Source organism: Jaculus jaculus, chromosome 12 (assembly GCF_020740685.1).
Source record: "Jaculus jaculus isolate mJacJac1 chromosome 12, mJacJac1.mat.Y.cur, whole genome shotgun sequence".
Taxonomy (NCBI): Eukaryota; Metazoa; Chordata; class Mammalia; order Rodentia; family Dipodidae; genus Jaculus; species Jaculus jaculus.
In genome coordinates, this window is record NC_059113.1 from 64,589,063 (window position 1) to 64,609,149 (window position 20,087).

The following is a 20,087-nucleotide window of genomic DNA, read 5'->3' on the forward strand; positions in this document are numbered from 1 at the left end:
GTTGGTATTTATTTCTATTTTATTGTCAAGTATATTTTGTTTTATATACTGTGGTACACCTGTGTTTGGTTCATATATATATTCACGATTATAATGTGCTCATGTTGCATCATTCCCTTGATGTGGCCTTCTGTGTCCTTTTTGATTCTTTTTGAAGTTTATTTTTTATCAGATATTAATATAGCAAGACCCACTTGTATTTATTTCCATTTGCTTGGAATATCGTTTTCCAACCTTTCACCCTGAGGAGGTATCTATCTTTAGTGGTGAGGTGGGTTTCTTAAAGACAGCAGATAGAAGGACCCAGTTTTTTTATTCATCCTGATAACCTGGGTCTTTTGATGTGTGATTGAAACCATTAATATTTAAGGTTATTTCTGTGAGGTGAGTGAGGTCTTTTCTTGATGCTTACTAGAATTCATTCTTTTATTTTATCATGTATTCCTTAAGCTTAATCATCTGCTTATTGAGATCTTATATTTGTTGACTCACTTTCAATTCATTTATGTCTCTTTTGAGACTTATCTGGTTTTATTCAACTATGTTCAGCATAGTGACAAAACCTGAGTTCTCTAAGAGACAATGTTGCTGAATTTCATTTATGTGATGGTTGGTTATTTGATTCATTACTCGTTCTCTTGATCGGAGCCACATATCTTGTGTTTTCACTTTGGGATTCAATTTCTGTTGTTTTCTCTCTGATTTCATTGAGGTGTCTATTGTGGGACTAGACATACTTTGTGGGTATTCCTCAGTTTTCTGACTTTGATTTGTTGTTTTGTGTTGTGGTCTACTCATCTCAGTGTAAAAGTTTTATTTTACTGAGAAGAAAGGAAGTACTTGTCCTTGTAGTATCTTTAGCGAGTGTTCTGTTTTAAATGTGAACTGGATTGGATTAGGACAGGGTTACAATAGCAGATGAGCAGACTGTGGATATTGCAGTACATCAAAGGTACCTGGGGAACTGGTAGATAGGGAACTTGTTCTCTGGCCTTCTCACCCCACTTGTATGTATCCTTTAGTACAATAGGGGGGGAACCAGGAGTCAGGAAACTGAGGAGTCCGGGCAAGAGGCTAACTCCCACAGTGGCTCATGCACTCTTCGGCTCAGAGAAATAGGGATTTGAGGACCCAGGGGCCAGTCAATCAGAAAGCTGGGGCAAAAAGCCTGCTTCTGCAGCATACATGCAGGGACTAGGCCTACCCAAGCCAGCAGCAGGGGCATAGGGACAAGGGAACTGTGAGGTAGGAAATGAATAGGAAGCTGTGACTTATTCAATCTGTGAGTGTACCCTGCAAAGCAGGGACTAGGGACTCAAGGGCTGTTCAATCAGTAAGGCAGAGCAAAAACCCTGCTTCAGCAGCATGCAGGCAGGGTTAGGCTACCTCAAGACAGGAGCAGGGTTCCTGGGACCAGGGAACTGGGTGGTGGAGAAGGAACCAGGAGCTCTGGCCTAATCACTGTGTGCGTGCACCCTTCATAGAAGGGCATCTGGGGACCCAGGGACCATTCAATCAGGAAGGCAGAGCAAGGAGCCTGCTTTCACAGCAGTGCCCTGAGGATCCAGGCACCCCAAGTCAGCCGCAGTGAACTGGGTGGTGGGAAATGAACCTGGAGCTCATACTTACACACTCTGCATGGGCATTCTCCTGATCAGGAGCCTCTGTCTTTTCTTTTCTTTTTTAATTTTAAAGAGACACAGAGAGAGAAAAGTGGTGTGCCAGAGCCTCAACCACTGCAATCGAACTCCAAAGGCTTGCACCACCTAGTGAGCATGTGTGACCTTGTGCTTGCCTCACCTTTGTGCATCTGGCTTAAGTGGGATCTGGAAAGTTGAGTATGGGTCCTTAGGCTTTGCAGGCAAGTGCCTTAACTGCTATGCCATTTCTCCAGTCCAGACTCTGTCTTTTAAAAAAAATGACTATTTGTGTTCTGGTTGGAAAGAAGAAGGGGTTGGGTGGAGGTAGGATACGGGAAGACAAAAGAGCATGGTGGGATGGGATATGATTAGGGCAATTTGAATATGCAGGTTGTCAATAATTTTTTAAAGAGACTGAAGTATATTCCACATACTGTGCTTGGAGTTCAGAAAATCAGTAAAGGTTTCTGTGCTTTGGGACACAGAGCTACAGAAGACTGTCATCAAGCTACATAATGCATAATTACATATGGAATCAAGATTGTTATAATGTCATAAAGGATATTTCAGAATACCATCAGAATTCTCTGAAAGGGTGGCTTGTGAGCACTTCTCTGAAGAATAAGCAGGCATGAGTGTGACAAAGACATAGCTAGAGGATAGAGATAAAAAAAATTTTGAGCATTAAAGCCATTTGCTTGTATTAGAGTGGCTTTCAATGTATACAGATATAAGTGAGGTCTGGCTAGGCAGGAGAATCTATGGTAACACATTGGTCTTAGTCTAAAGTGCATTGGGAAATCATGAGCCGGTGACACCAGGGAAGCTATATCACCAGATGTGCACTTTATAAAGACCATCCTGTTCTGTGTTTTGAATGATTGTCAGAGGCAGTGACATACACTGAAATGTCCGTTGGGAGGTTATTCTTTTGGTTAAGGTGGAAGTCACAGTATATTGAAGAGAACATGATAACAGATATATAATTCTAAAAATTATTTTTAAAAAATTGATGCAACAGAGCGTGATGCCTGATCAGGCGAGAAGCTTTTTGGAGAAAGAAAATCTGTCAAATGCAGTATGGTAGGCCAAATATTACAAGGACTTCAGGGCATGTAAATCATAAGTGAGTGCAGGAAAGGCATCTCCAAGAGTCACATGCCCTAATCATGAGAGCTCATTTGAAGAGGTTTTAACACAATGAAAATTTAACTCACAGTAAAGACCAAACATAACAGTGATGTGTGTTTGTTTTTATAGTTTTGTTGTGCACAGAGGCAGGAAGGAAGATTCATGTGGAGTAGTTGAATGGTGATAGAAAGGAAGCCCTCATGTGGAGTGGTTGAATGGAAGTAGGAAGGAAGTCTTAATGTAGAGTGGTGGAATAGAGGTAGGAAGGGAGGATTTATACAGTCCCTGATACCAGCAGGACCTAGGCAAAGAGAGGAAGAAACATGTTCTGGTGGAGGGAACACATGAAGGAAAGTGAAAAGCAAGTTGTATTGAAAGTTTGATTGCTTGGCATAAAAGTAATGGTAAATTAATAAGGGTAAGCTGTGACCAGCAATAGAAAAATATTACAAAAATATGATTAATATTGGAGTCAGACAGAGAGGGATTGGGACTTTACTCTGTCAGAAGATTCCATTGTAATTAAGGTCAGATGCGACCTGAAATTTGAATGTTTACTGTTGCAAGTTGCAGTGAAAGCTCTGGGTTGGATGGATTGAAGGACTTAATGAAGTTACCATATTTACCAGTGAGTGGTTATTCTCATTATAAGCAGAAGAAACTGGTTGGTGACACCTCACTTCCTATCCTTCCTACTCACTTCTTTTAGTATCTTTAAGAGTGGTACTTGCTCAGCTTCATTAAGACCATCACTCATTGACCTCAGCTCCTGTACTATTACCTTCTACTAAAAATTCAAGTTCCAGGCCACCTCTGGCCATCTCTACAATGGAAGTAGATGAAAACCCTTATCTCCTCTACCTAACTCAGCCAGACCAGAGTGGCCCATGAAATGAATGTTGGTTTTACCTCCTAGATTACATTCCCAAGAAAAACCTTTATGAAGACTGGGAACTTAGGGAGTTGTTAAATCAACTCTAACATATAAGAGTCCATTACTCTCTCACCCCAAGCCTATGCCACATATAACTGTGTCTTCTAGTCATGTAGATGCTGCTACTTCCTTTTTCTATGGACAAAGTGGAGGGACGTACCCTGGCTCATCTTTTTCACTTCTTTCTGCATCAAATACATCTCTGCTCAAAGAAATCCTTTCACCTTGGCTTTTCTGGGTCTGTTTTCTCTTTGTGAACTTTATTCTGTTCATTTTTCTCTCTTCTGCATGATTATTTTCTCCCTCTTCCCCGGACCTATCCTGTTGCCCATGAACATGCCCTTGTATGTCTTTATAAAACAATTAAACAAATAAATATGGAAAACAGAAATATAAGAAAAGGAAATCTTCTTTGAACTCTCTGGCTTATATAACTCGCTAACAAAAAATTTCTTTCCCAATGGGTTGCTGCTAGTTTCATTGATGCTTTCAAAGAATTCACATGTTGAAACCCAATTTCCAGTGCTAAGGCTTTGGCTATTGGCAGGTCCTGAGGTGATGGGCAATGGAGTATGGTGCAGTGTCCCTTAAAATATCCCCAAATGTCTCAACCATTCCACCATATGAGCATGAATGAAGCAAGAAGGAACTGAATCTACCAGTTTCTTTAACTTGGAGTTTGTTGGCCTTCAGAACTGTGGGAACTAAACCATATTCCATATGAACCATGATGGTTTATGATATTTTATTATATGAACCATATACAATTTCCACTTTGAATTTATATCATTTCACATTCATTCTTCTTCCTAGACTACACTGCCTCTATTTTCCTGCCTTCCCTTCAAACAGATAACTCATACCAGACTCATTAGATGCTCCACGTTCCCAAGCCCCAAGTCATCCCTTGAGCCCATTCAGCAGGGCTGACAGCAAATTTCTCTGTGTTTATACAGCAAGTTTCCTTTCTTGGTTTTTGGAATGTTTCACACACCTGGTTTTTGCCTGCCTCTTGGATTACAAGAACCTGTTGGTGCACCTCTCCCTCTGATTAGGGATGTGAAGATCAGTGACAACATGTTAGAAGGAGAATGCAGGCCCCTAAACAAGACCATCTGTTTCAGTGTGCTTAAAGTAACCAAGAGCCCTGGAACCAAGAAACACTTTCAAAACTTCTGAGATGACATGGACTGGCTCCCCAAACAAAAATAAACATATTTTCTAACTCACTAAAGAAAGGATGGTTGCTAGGTATGGCAGAGCATGCCTTTAATCTCAGCACATGGGAAGCAAAGGTAGGAGGATAGTCATGAATTCAAGGCCACCCTGAGACTACATAGGGAATTCCAGGTCAGCCTGGGTTTGAGCAATACCCTACCTCAAAAAGGGGGCAGGGCTTAAGTGGAGAAGTTGAACACGAAAGAGGTAACATCTCATAAAATGTCTCATTAAAAAACTATTTCTGTGTTCATGAGTGTGAATGAGTTTAAGAATAAGCTGGTGCATGTGGTGTGCATGTATGTGAAGGCCAGAGGATAACTTTGGGTGTCATTATTCATGCATCATCCACCCTGGTTTGGTTCTAGGGCAGGATTTCCATTTGGTCTGGAGCTCACTGGGTAGGCTAGACTGGGTGCCAGTAAACCACAGAGATCCACCTGTCTCTGTCTCATTTATAAATGCTTTCTATATTTTACCTGTGTATGTTTTAGTTGATCAATGTTTCTCTGTCTTGCGAGATCACATATGAATGACCTCATTCAGCCACATAGTTTTAATTAAATATCATCTATACATTTGCAATTCCCATGCCTAATTGTCAGCCTTGAACTTGCCTCTACATTCTAAATTTTTATCTCCACTGGTATCTATGATTGTTCCATGCCCATGTGAAGAGAATTTGGTTCTTTGCACAAAACACACCCCAAGCTAGCTCATAGCACACTACTGTTTTCTATTTTTGTTCCTCCTTTTCCATTACCTGCCCACCACCACTAGGTTTTATTTTCCAGTTTTGATTCCAAAGTAGACATGTATCTACATCCAGTCTCTACTGGTAACATTTTACCTAAGCCATCCTCTCCTTTCTCTGTTATTGTATTAGCTTCTGTGTTTTCCCCATAAAACATTCAGGGCGATACAAATGTAAGTTAGATGATGTATACCCTTCACAGACAGTGTAATTCTGAAGAAAAATAACAAAAACAGACCTTATGAAAAGTGTTTCAAGCTTATATGTGATCTGGCTTTTTCCTAATACACCTGCTAGTTGGTTTTCTGTTACTGTAACAAATACTTCAGATAATCAACTAGTGATGGGAAAAGGCTTGTTTTTGCTCACAGTTTGGAGGTTCTAGTTCATAAATGGGTAGACCATTGCTCTTGTGATGAGGCAGCATACCAATGCAGGAGTCCATAGTGAAGTAAAACCAGTTACCTCATGGCCATGATGTAAAAAATAAGAAGAATGTAAGGCCTACTATCTCCTTAAAGACTAAATGACTTAGAGACTTTCAAGGAGTTTATAATTCTTGCTAAGAACACTGCTTCCCAATAACACAAAGTAGGAAGCCAAAATGTTGACACATGGGCCTTTGTAGGTATTCCAGTGCCAAGCTATAGTAACTTGCTTATATCTAATTCTGTTCCTTCCCTTATCACTGAGTTAAAGCCTATTGCTTGAATAAGTCAACATCAACTCTACCTTAGAACCTCTGTAACTACCGCCTGCATTTTCCTGGATTGTTTTTCTTGGCTTATCTCAGGAATGTGTTTTCCTTTCCAGCTCTTCCATTGAAACTCTCAAGCCTTGGAGAAGCTATCCTTAGACATCAATCTGGAAATAGCCTTTCATCCTGATATTTTCTACATGTATTTATGTATATTTCTCCCATGCTATTAGCCATACTCCAAAACTATGTGATTGTTAAAACAGGAGTTAAGTGTTTAGATGGTTGAATGAAAACACTTCCTAGTAATTTCCTGGGAGAAATTTTTACTTTACTTGAGTTGATCAGGCAATTTCTGGGCTCTGTTCAACAAACAGCACATGGAAAGCAATATCCAAGTCTTTGTACAGCCTTCGAAAATTTGAAAATCCCTGCTTAGAGAAAGTTATGCATATAATTTGGATGTTCAAAGTATATTTAATGTTTAAAATGTTTTTCTAAGTCTGGTGAAATAGTTCAATCAGTAAACAAGCATGCAAGAGGACTTGAGTTCAATCCCAGACCCCCTATTAAAAAAAAAAAAAACTGGGTGTACTGTTGTAGTCTTGAAATCCCAGCATGAGGAAACAGACAGGTGGATCTCTGAGATTTACTGGCACCCAGTCTATCCTACCCAGTGAGCTCCAGACCAAATGGAAAGCCTGCCCCAGAACTGAACCAAGGTGGATGATGCATGAATAATGACATCCAAAGTTATCCTCTGGCCTTCACATACATGCACACCACATGCACCGGCTTACTCTTAAACTCATTCACACTCATGAACACAGAAACAGTTTTTTAAGGAGACATTTTATGAGATGTTACCTCTTTTGTGTTCAACTTCTCCGCTTAAGCCCTGCCCCCTTTTTGAGGTAGGGTATTGCTCAAACCCAGGCTGACCTGGAATTCCCTATGTAGTCTGAGGGTGGCCTTGAACTCATGACTATCTTCCTACCTTTGCTTCCCATATGCATGCACTGCCATACCTAGCATCACTCCTATTTTTAGTGAGTGAGAAAATAGGTTTATTTTTGTTTGAGAAATCAGTTGATGTCATCGCAGAACTTGTGAAAGTGCTTCTTGGTTCCAGCGGACTTGGTGACTTTAAGCACATTGAAGCACACGGTCTTCCTCAGGGGCCTGCATTCTCCTACTATCATGTTGTCACTGATCTTCACATCCGTAAGCAGAGGGAGAGGTGCACCAATAGGTTCTTGTAGTGCTTCTCAGAACGATTGTATTTGTGGAGATAGTGAAGATAGTCCTGGTAGATGACAGTGGTCTTTTGAATTTTCATCTTGGTCACCACACTCCATGACCCACTCTTGAATGGAGACATTACCTGTGATGAGATGTTTCTTGTCTACGTAGGTGCCCTGGATGGCCTTTTTGTGTGTCTTGAAGCCTAGACCACATTTTTGTAGTAATGTAGGAGATTTTCTTTGCTTGTTTCTCCCCAAAATCTGTTCTTGTTTTTAAAGATAGTAGACTGCTTTTGGTAGGCTTTCTCAGTCAGAATGTCCACAATGCTTCATGCAGGCTGAGGAGGAGAGCAGAGGTTATGCCCAGGTTTCCTTAAAGGCTGCCTCCACTTATATCTTAACTAATGCCTGACATAACTCTTATTTAATATAGACAATACAATTTAGTTCTACCAAATACAGTGTATAATTCAGTTTACCTAGAGGAACAGAACCAATAGAGTGAACATATATTCATTAATTAGGTTGGCTTATACAACATGGCCTGGATAGTCCAGCAATGGTTGTACACTGGTGAGGCTCAGAGCCTGGTTAGATACTCACTGCCTGAGGCTAGATGTTTCAGTGGCCCCAATCTAGGTTGAAGGTGGATGATCCCTGGAGAGATTCTGATCATCATTCTGTTTTGGAAGTCTGAAGAATCTGGGTTCAGTGACAGGGAAAGGCAAGGTAAATGCACTCATCAGCAAGGAGGAAATGCAGCCAGACAAAAGCGTGCCTTTCCCTACAGCTTCTTTATGTATATACTGTACGTTGGAAGCTACCAGAAAGATTGCATACCCTGAAAGAAACATTTCCTGTCCTCAATGAATCCTTCCTAGAAATGCCCTCACACAGCTACCCTAGAAGTGTGTCTCTTATTTAATTTCTGATCAATCAAGCTAATAATCAAGATTGTCACAAGTCCACCCTGTGTCAACTTTGCTCCATTTCATTACATCAGTCAATTTCTTTTTTAAAAATATTTTTATTTATATTTATTTATTTGACAGCGGGAAAGAGAGAGAAAGACATACACACAGAGACAGAGACAGAGAGAGAGAGAAAATGGGCATGCCAGAGCTTCCAGCCACTTCAAATGAACTCCAGATACATGTGCCAACTTGTGCATCTGGTTTATGTGGGTCCTGGGGTATGGAACCAAGGTACTTTGGCTTTGTAGGCAAACACCTTAACCACTAAGCCATCTCTCCAGCCCTCAGTCTTAATTTCTCAGGGAAGATAGTAACAAGGTCATAATTTTACCTAACACAATATAACTTTACCACATATAACAAGAAAAGCTCTACCATTTTTCCCCAAAACTATGGCAAGTCTTTTGAGGACTGCTTAGTCTATTCATTTATCATAACTTAAATATTATGACATGGATTTAGTGTACTTAACTAATATATCATTTCCATTGATGTTATATTACATGGCGTAGAAATAGAGGAAAGACAACTTAAGAATTTCATTAATTTATGTGTACATATCATTTATATATGTGTATACATGCATAAACATTCTTGCCAAACAGTACAGAACACCTGTGGTGATTACAATCCTCATTTGTCACTGGTTATATAGCCTTGGATGGTTATGACCACTTTCTTCTACTATCTATTTCCTATTTTCTCATCACTCAGCAAGTACTTTAGTAGACCTTGGTTCTTATCCTGGAGGAATTGTCCACAGCTTTATTTCTGAAGGATTTATGTACTTTTATCACATTATTTTGATTAAGTTGTTACAGTTTCCCATTGACCTTAACCATAAGATGTTGTAATACCAAGGAATTCCCAAAAGGATCTCTAAAACATACTCTTCCTTACCACCATAGTGGAGAACAGTCTAATTTTACGCTGGTAGTCTGGATCAATAATTCATACTAGAAACTCTTCTCTTAGCCTTTAGACTCAAGGGCATCAGAAGCCCAAAATAGTCAGGTAGAAAGTCTTAGTTTTTAGTTAAGTTGAATGCTTTCTGTGCTTCCTTATAAAAGCAATTCCCCTCTGGGACCAAGACTTTTAGGCAAGCAGCATAAGACCATGGAAACACAAAGCAAAATTTTATTAGTGGATCACCAGAGATGATGGCCAATGCTATCATTCCCATTTCCATGCCTTTATTCCTAGCTGTAGCATAAACAGTATCACATACTGGATGCATATCAGAACATATAAGCCTTCTGTAGATTCCTGCCTCAGCAGGTACTGCCATCTAGTTAGTGCTATAACTGTGTCTTTAAAAGACCATTCCACCATTCTAAGAAGCCTGCTGCTTCAGGGTGGGTGGAGACATAGTAAGACCAGTGAATTTCATGATCATGAGCCCATAGCTGCACTTCCTTGGCTATTAAGTGAGTTCCTTGGTCAGATGCACTGCTGTATGAAATACAATAATGGTGGAGGATAAAGACATTCTGTAAGCCTATGAGTAGGGTTCTGGAAAAAGCATGAAGTGCAGGAAAAGCAAATCAATACCCAAAATAAGTATCTGTTCTAGAAAGGATAAAGTATTTCCATTTCTAGGATGGAAGTGGTCCAATGTAGTCAACCTGTCACCAGGTCATTGGCTAGTTAATCTGGGAAATGATATATTGGGGCTCTGTTTTGGCCTCTACTACTGATAGACTTGACACACAGCAGTATCCATATCCAGGTTGGCCTTGATGAGAGGAAGTCCATATTGTTGATCTTATTACAGTCACTGCCCCTGGACCATCATGCATGTGTCCATGGGGAAAGGGCAGGAATGGCTAGGAAGAGAGGTTGACTACCCATCCACTGAATGTGTAATTCTCCTATCTACCAGATTATTGAATTCCTCCTCTGTTGAGGCCATCTTTTTGTGCTGAGAATAGAACCTAGTGCCTTATGCATCATTGGTAAATACTCTAAAATTGAGCTATATCCCAGCCTGAGATCACTTTTTCTCATTTGGAGATATCTACATATCTCTTTCCCAAATGTCTTGTTCACCAATTTTCCAATTGGGCACTTTCCAAGTCACTGGCAATCCAGCCAAACCACTGGCTATAGTCTATGAATCCATATATGTTTACACATCTGACCATTTTTCCATTTGAGGAAAAAACACACAACTATGTAAACTGTCCAGAGTTCTGCACACCATGAAGATAAACTTTCACCACTGTCCTTCAGAGTTGTTCCAGAAATGGGTTGTGATGCTGTATTGTACCTGCATAGCTTAAAAAAAAAAATCTATAAACCTAGCCCTAATATTTCTCATCCAAGTTACCACAGGGCTATGGTAACTGTGGTCATTTAGATAACTTTTTTTTGTTTTGTTTTTGGAGGTAGGGTCTCACTCTAGCTTAGGCTGACCTGGAATTCACTATGTAGCCTCAGGGTTTCCTCGAACTCATGGTGATATTCCTACCTCTTCCTCCCAAGTGCTGGTATCAAAGGCATGTGCCACCATACCCAGCTTAGGCAACTTCTTCATGTAACTTATTTGTGCCTTCAGTACCTGCTGGGTTTCCATCATGCATGCACCACTTCTGTTTTATGATGGTCAGACTCTACTCTTCAACATTTTGGCTTGATGGATCAGATAATAGCCTACTCATGATAGGAAGCTCAAGTTGCATCAAAACTTGGTGGTTCATTGTCAAGCATTCATTTTCCACTAAGGCCCAATAGCACATCAAAAGCTGTTCTTACAAAGAGACCAATTGTCTACAGATAATAGCAGTCCCTTGCTTCCAAATCTAAGGGCCTTCACTGTGATTCATCTATGAAGGCCTACTAAAGGCTCAAAAAACATTTTTATCTGTCACTGACACCTAAAGTACCATTAGATTTGTTGGATCATATGGACCAAGAGTCAGTACCTTCATAGCAGCTTGGACCTAATGAAGATCCCTCTTCTGTTCTGGGCCCCCGTACAAACCAACAGTTTTGTGAGTGACTTGGCAGAGTAACAAACTGTGGTAGTTTCAGTGTAAGATGACCCCCTCCCCACCACAGACTCATGTATTTGGATACTTAATAACTAGTTGCTAAAATTGTTTGGGAAAGTTCTGGAGCCTTTATGAGGTAGGGTCTTACTGAAGGAAGTGTGCTACTGGGGGTGGACCTTAAAGTTCCATAGTTTAGCCTTATTTGTTTATTTTTTCTCTCCCTCTCTATTGCCTTTCTGCTAATATGACAATGTGACACCAGCTTCATGCTCTTGATGTGACTTCTCTGTCATTATGGACTTATCCTCAAAAGTCTAGGCTGAAGATAAACCCTGTCCTTTCCTAAACTGCTTCTGGTTGGGAATTTTGTCTCAGTAATGAGGATGATAAATGATACATATACCCAAGTAAGGAATGTGTTGCACTTAAAATCTAAATAGATCCACTGGGCATTGTGTTTCTTCCTGAGTAATAGGAAAAGTCAGGTTTATCATCTTATCCTTTACCTTAGAAGAAATATTTCTGCATGCCCATACCATCTGATACCTACAAACAAGGAAGACAGTCCTTGAATTTTGGTTGTATTTATTTCCTATCCTCTGATGTTCATATGTGCTACCAACAAGTACAAAGTGGTTGTTGCCTTCTGCTCACTTGGTCATATCAGTATAACATAATCACTAGAAGGGGTTAGCATGATACCTTATAGAAGGGACAAGCAATCAAGATCCCTTTGAACTATCACAGGTTGGAGAATTAATATAACCTCAAATCCAAGCAGTAAAAGTATACTTCTGGCTTTATTAACTAAAAGAAAGTTTCTTCTGGTGACTCTTATGGGTAGGTACAGAGATGAAAGCATTTTAAGATCAATAGCTGCATACCAAGTACCAGAGGATATGTTAATTTTCTCAAGTAAACACACACACACACACACACACACACACCTGCCACAAAAGCTGAAATTGGAACCACCATGTGATTAAATTTCCACTAATCAACTGCTCAGGCCAAAGAGGAGAGTCAAAGTAAAATGCCATGGGAACCACCACGCTTCATCTTTCAAGTCCTTGATGGTGGTATTATTAAACTCTGTAGTGCCTCAAGGGTTTGATATTATTTTTGGTTCACTATTTTCCTGGTAGCAGCAGCTCCACTGACTTTCATTTGGCCTTTCCATCAATAACAGCCTTTACTGCACATGTCAGGGAAACAATGTGGGGGTTCTGCCAATTTCAAAGAATAACTGTCCTAACTATGCATTCTGGTACTAACAGCCATAGGTTGAGTTTGAGGACTCACTGGACCCATAATGAGTTGGATAGACTGTATGTCTTCTCTAAACTTCTACTTTAATTGGGGGCCATGATGCTGTTTGGGGTCTTCTAGAACCAATGCCCATCAAGAACCGGTGTTGTAGGCCAAGAAAGGTCAGATTATTTTCTTTTCCCCAATTTACACTTATATTAGAAAAAGACCATAAGTCCCTTTGGGAAAGGATGGGAGATAAATTAATGCTAAAACTGGAAGGTCCGTGCTCAGTGGGATTTTGCCTACCCTTCATTAAGGAGTACTGGGACTATAAACTGGTTCAAGCCCAGAGTTGGTTGAGGCACCATGGATTTCTGTTGCTATAATTCATGATAGCCTTTGATATATTTGCTTTGGAATTTTTCTGTTTGTAAAGAACAAAAAAGTACTCAGTGTACTTTCTATTTCACTTCTAGGAACACCATGATTAATTAGCTAGAGTCAATAGTCAGACCATTATGACTATTGCTTTCTTTGTTGTAATAGTTTAAATGTGAAATATCTCCTGTAGCCTCACATGTTAGCAATTAAGCCTCCTACTTAATCTTCAACTGGTAGAGCTTTGGGAGGTAGCACCCAGCTGAAGGAAGTGTGTTACTGGAGGTGGGCCTTGGGATTTTACAGTTCTGCTCCATTTGCCAGTGCCAGCTCAGCTCACTGTTAGTGCCTCCTCTGGCTGATATGTAATGATATGAGCCAGTGTCCTATTTCTGATATGCTTTGTCTGCCATGATAAAACCCTTGAAATCAAAATAAACCTTGTTTTTCCATAAACCACTTCTGGTCAGGTGTTTTGTCCACCAACAAAAAAGTAACTGCTATTATTGTAAATTTAATCATCTTACCTTGGGAATGCATTGGTACCACTTGGTCCTTATTGTTCTGGGATCCAATTAAACCCATTGCACTTAAAATATCTAGTTGAACATGAGTCTGATTGTGAGGTCTGCATTAAAGAGAAGAACAACGACAGAGCTCTTCAAGTATTCCCATGTTCCTCTCACAAGTCTGCTTCTTATAGTCTTAGTAAAAAGCATGTTGTCTGAATCTTTCTATTGTGGCGAATTAGATTTAAATTTTTTTTAATTTATTTTTTATTATGGACATACTTAGTAGGGGTATATCATGTGTTGGCACCATCCTCTCCCTTGTCCCTGCCCCCATTACACTGGGGACCCTGCTCAGTGGGGTTGCAGGTGTTCTCCATGGGGTTATGGTTTATGTGTTGTGGGAGAAGCAGTCTTATTGCAGGGAAGCAACCTCTGTGCATGATGTCCCCAACCTGTGGTGCTTGCAATCTCTCTGCCCCCTTTTCCACAAAATTTCCTGAGCCATAATGGGTGTGTTTGAAGTCTACTTCAGTGATGAACTCTTAGAAAATTCTGGATTTCTGCTTTGGTAACTGTTGAGTATCCTAAGTATCTGTCTCCTTCACCCTGGCACTGATTGTCAGGTTCACCATGGAAGCAGCATTTTTGCTCATCTCCCCAATTCCTCCATGGTTTCAGCTGGGACATGTCTGAAATGCAAGGGGTGGTTTAACTTCTCAGTTCTCACTACCTTTTGAAAAATAAAAATAAATTCTCCAACAGAGAGTAAAGTCAGCATAGTTTAAATTGGTTAAGTGTTACTAATTTAGGAAGAATTTGATGTATGTAGCTCCTCTTTGAGCCAAAGACTAGTGGGACCTTGACATTGGAGAACATAATCTTTGTCTTCATAGGATTCTGACTGGATCCCAGCTCCAAATATGGGTTCCTTTCCCCTGAGCAGATCTCTTAGCCAATCAGAAAGCCACTGGTTAGCCACCAAGGCTGTGTCATGATTGCACTAGTGTGTCCCTCTTGTCAGGCTGGTTGCTTCTGAATAGCTTACACCCTTGCTTGTTCTCACCATTGTTGGTCATTTCAGCCCAATAGCTCAGTCAGTAATTTCCAGAACTAGATGGGCTATCTTGGGTCTGGGTCTTTTCTGGATTCTAGCCAGGTTTCTCCATGTTCTGTGTTGGCAGAATATGGTGTCTTCATCCATAGAATCTTACCTTTTACCTCAGGTGGGTAATCAAGTGCTTTAACAAAAGCCTGTCTTGTTATGGAGACCACATAGGTCTCTCTGATCATCTGTTCATTGTGGGTAGCAACTGCTTTCTTTCACTGGGAGTTAAGGTCAGAGCCAAAAAAAAAATTTAAGGTTAGGTTTCATCCCACCCTCTCCAGGGCCCTTCTTTTCAGTTGCCCCCACCCCATACTCAAGTTGAGGGTTCAATCTTTTAGTCTATTTTTAAGAATAATGGTTTTTATGGTACCAATTCATTTTGGGCTCAGTTTTGTGTTTATTTTCCCCACCATTCCCTTCACCTCACACAAAACCTTTCCATCTCTATTGTCTTAGCCTTGAGTTGCCTATCAGGTATGTTATCAACTCATGCTGATCCAGGTTAGGAACCATATATGAGTGAGATCATGCGGCATTTGTCTTTCTGTGATTGTGTGAGTTCACTGAGTGATCTGTTCCAAGTCCATCCATTTTTTCACAAAATTTGGAGAATTAGATTTTACATGGCAAAGGAACTTCAGAATTCCAATTTTTCTGAGCCTTTGAATCCCTTCACCAATATTGATCCAAAGGATATCAATAACTATAGCTCACTCACAGTCTTTGGACCCATGCTTCAGCTAGCCAATGAAACAAGTTTTTGGCAATCTTTCCCCTGTGAAAGCCATACTATTAAACTCAGAATCTCAGCTCAGTGGGCTTATGCTGATAAACTCAACCTGACCTAGTTCTATGCTCTTTCCACCCTTATCCCATACTTATTTCTCACACTTCTGTTTATAAGAGTTAGACAACTCATGAAGCTCCTTAGGGTGTATCACACGTCACTGTGAATCACACATTCTGCCTTACCTCTAGGGGCCTAATTAGCCTTAAATCTGCTTGGAGGTCAAAATGCAAAGTTGAGTGGGCATTGAGAGGCATTACCTGGGCAGAAGATCCTGAAAAGGCTTTTGGACTATAAAGCCAAGTTGCTTGGGTTTGATTCTTCATTCTCTCACTTCATAATCAGTTGACCTTCCTCAATCTCTCTCATCTTGATTTTTCTCACCTGTAGAAGAGGACAAAAATAGTTGCATCTATTTTGACATTTTTATTAATTTATTTGCAAGTAGAACAAGAGAGAATGAGACTGAGAGCAAGAGAGAGAGAGACAGAGAGAGAGAGAGGGAGAGAGAGAATAAGAAAGGGCACACCAAGGCACAGTGCTACAGTACCACTGTAAATGAACTCTAGATGCATGTGCTACTTTAGTGCATCTGGCTTTACATGGGTACTGGAGAATCAAACCCACTCCTTCAAGGTTTCCAACCAAACACCTTTACCTCCTGAGCCATCTCTCTATCCCAGTTGTTTCTATTTAAAGAAGGCATATTGTGGGCTAGCGAGGTGGCTTTGCAGTTAAGGTGCTTCCCTGTGAAGCCCAAGGACACACTTTCAACTCTCCAGACCCCAGGTTAGCCACATGAACAAGGGTGAGGCAAGCACTAGGTTTCCCATGCCCACTAGATGGCACAAGTGTCTGGAGTTCAATTGCAGTGGCTGATGTCCTGGCATACCAATTCTCCCTCTCTCTCTCTCTCTCTCTCTCTTTCTCTAAAATAAAAAAATACAATAAAAAGAAGGCATGTTATAAATATTAACTGAGATAATACAGCAAGTGCTTCCTAAATGTTACTAATTATTGTTGCTGTTACTGTGTGGTTGTTGCTATGGTCATTGCTGTGCAGTTGAATCCATTATTCATCCATAGCTCTTTTAGTTGAGCTTGCTCATTGATGAAAGCTACTCATCATTAAGATCATACCCAGTCCCTGCAAATCATTTTTCTCCTTTTTGCCATGTTCTCTACCTACTCTCATTTGAGCTCTACATTCTGTTTTTGATTGATAATTTTATTTGACTAGCTTTCTTGCCTATGAATCATCTGTCTAGAATATGACTGTTGATATCACAAGTAAGGCTTGGGGAGATGGCTTGTCAGTAAAGTGCCTGTCATACAAGCATGAGGATCTGAGTTCAGATACCTAGTACCCACATAAAAGCCTGGGGTGGTGGCAAGCATCTTTAATCCCAGCAATGGGGAAGCAGAGACAGGAGGCTTACTGGCCAGCTAGTAGGATGGTGAGCTCTACCTTGTCTTTTGTTCTGTGAGTGGACCTTCATCAGCATTTTAGGTCTTTAGTATTGAACTGACATAAGATGGTGAGTTACCATGCAATGGGATAGAAATAACACGGCTTTACCAGGGGCCAAAAGACAACAGCCACCCAGATGATATTCACAGGAAGAGGGAGAAATGTGTCACACAAACCTTCTGTTGTCTTTGCTCCTTTCTTCTTCCTTCAGAATCTTCTCTGCTTTGCAGTTGATCATTTTGGATGGTGGCTTGTTTGAGGACACTCATTAGGTTCTTGCACATAATCAGAACCAGACATAAGTGTTTATCCTTCGCACCTGACTGAGCATATAGCAAATTCACATACATTCACGAAGCATTGCCATAATCCAGGAAATGCCTGTGCATGGGACAGCAATTTCTCCCAGAAGTTATTCCATCCTTTTCTGTTGAGATCTTCATGGTCTGTCAATATCTTCACATATCCTCATTAGATCCTTTGTTTCCATTTAAACTTGACATTTTTTTCCAAGAGAAAAATCAATCATTTTTTTGTCATCAGGGGCTAGAATGAAACATTTGTCATCAGGGGCTAGAATGAAACAAGCTGTTAACAAACTGATGCAGCAGAAGAGCTTAGAACATGTATTTTCTGCGTGTTAAGATTTACAGAGAAGCCTGATCCTTTTCTTTCAAAAGTGAGGCTCAATGGTCTGTGCTTTGAATAGTTGGATGAAACTTTATTTTAGCAATTCTTTTCACTACCAGTCAAATCCAAGTCAGAGCATTAGAAATGTGATTCAGTTGCCATGGTGGTTCACGTCATGTTAAGGACACAATTGTGCCATCAAGGAGTTCATGATCTAGAACAAAGAATGGATTTCCAAAGGTGAAACAGAAAGTAGGTAACTTAAGAATAGAGAAAAGAGGGCTGGAGAGATGGCTTAGCAGTTAAGCTCTTGCCTGTGAAGCCTAAGGACCCTGGTTCAAGGCTCAATTCCCCAGGATACAAGTTAGCCAGATGCACAAGGGGGCACATGTATCTGGAGTTCGTTTGCAGTGGCTGGAAGCCTTGGCATGCCCATTCTCTCTTCTCTCTCTCTCTCTCTCTGTCTTTCTCTCTCTCTGTCACTCTCAAATAAGTAAATAAACCAAAAAAAAAAAAAAAACAAAAACAAAAAACAGAGAAAAGAGTAAGATGGGAGGGGGGGCAGGGGAAGATGGATTTTGGTTAAGAGCCCAGAGAAAACTTGTTGTAAAATGTGTTACTTAACCCCAGTCTGGGAGTGGAGGGCATGTTGAATGATCTCCATAGAGTGGCAAGTCAGGGCAGCAATCACATAGCCATCATACCGAGAAAATGTGTGAGGCCTGTCATGGGAAAAAAAGCCAACACTGACATTTAACTATCAACTGGGCTCCATGGTATTCAGATTTCATTAGCTTCTCCCAAGTTCCCTTTTCTGTCCCAATATTCCATCCAGGGCACAGTTAGTTGTCATATCTCTAGGCTCCTCTGGCCTGTGTTGGTTTCTCAGACTTTTCTTATTTTCTGTGGCCCTGAATGCACTGAGATGTTGCTTAAGAGTTTTGCAGGTGATTCCTCTGTTTTTCTCATAGTTAAGTCAAGGATCATGGATTTGGAAAGGAGTCTCCAAGGTGAAGTATCATTTTGTTGCATCACATCAAAACTTTCACTGAATTTGTAAAGTGAAATCTTTTTTTGTTGTTGTTTATTTTTATTTATTTATTTGAGTCTGACAGAGAGAGAAAGAAGGAGAGAGAGAGAGAGAGAGAGAGAGAGAGAGAGAGAGAGAGAGAGAGAGAGAGAGAGAGAATGGCACCAGGGCCTCCAGCCACTGCAAATGAACTCCAGACCTATGCACCCCCTTGTGCATTTGGCTTACGTGGGTCCTGGAGAATCGAGCCTTGAACCAGGGTCCTTAGGCTTCACAGGCAAGCACTTAACTGCTAAGACATCTCTCCAGCCTGTAAAGTGAAATCTTTAATGATTCCATGTTTGGTATCAATGCTCCACATTCTCTTATAGCTTTACTAATGCCTTAGCCTAATCTAATAGAAGAGAACAAATGTTCCTTCTTTCTTACCAGGTCCTAGATAAGTCCTTAACAGAAAATGGTGTTGCAAGGAAACAGTTTTGTCTAGCTTGGATAAGACAATCTTGGCTACTTTAAGTATGTTCCCCCTAGCTTTTCTTATGGCTGTGGATAGATAAATGGAGTCATTTCTACCTCTGAATGATGGCTGTCACTTAAGATCTGCATGGGTGCCATGAGGAAGAACCAACTGTGGCCTAGATGAAACTGAACTTATAAGAGAAAATAAAAATATATGCCTTCAACCATACTCTTCTGGTAGTCCTCTGAACCCTCTCTTCTTTCTTGTTCTAAAATGCAAAAATCCCTAGGAAGGGGTCCCAAATTGTCATTATCTGAAGTCACCCACAATTCTCCAGGCACTAACATCTCATGCAAACCTTCCCATTTCTTCCCCTGTGAAATCCAGCTGAAATCAAAACCTGGCTCACAAACCAAGATCCATTATCTTTATTTGAAGTTACCTTGCTGTTGAGTTTCAAATATGCTCATTAAACATTTTGAAATGGCTGTAAATTTCAGGAAGGCCAGTGAATCTCAGATAAATAAATGATATTAAGCCTTTTCAGATGATGGTATTTCTTATTGCCCTTTAGGAGGCCAAAAAGCAGATTTGTTTTATTTTTTTTATTCTTTTTGAGGCAAGCCCAATAGATTGCCTCTTTTTTATTATTATTATGAGGGAGTGAGAGCGAGCAAGTAAGAGAGAGTGAGAAAGAGAACTGGCACACCAGGGCCTCCAACCACTGTAATCAAATTCCAGCTGCATGGATCACCTTGTGAGCATGTGTGACCTTGCATGCTTGTATCACTTTGTTCATCTGGTTTATGTGGGACCTAGAGAGTCAAACATGGGTCCTCAGCCTTTGCAGGAAAGTGCCTTAACCACTAAGCCATCTC

The 20,087-nt window shown here is 40.5% G+C and overlaps 1 pseudogene; it reads right to left on the reverse strand.

Annotated features, from left to right (window-relative positions):
- Window positions 1-7,459: 7,459 nt before the first annotated feature.
- On the reverse strand, window positions 7,460-17,327 carry LOC101617947 (annotated as a pseudogene).
- Between the last annotated feature and the right edge of the window lie 2,760 nt (window positions 17,328-20,087).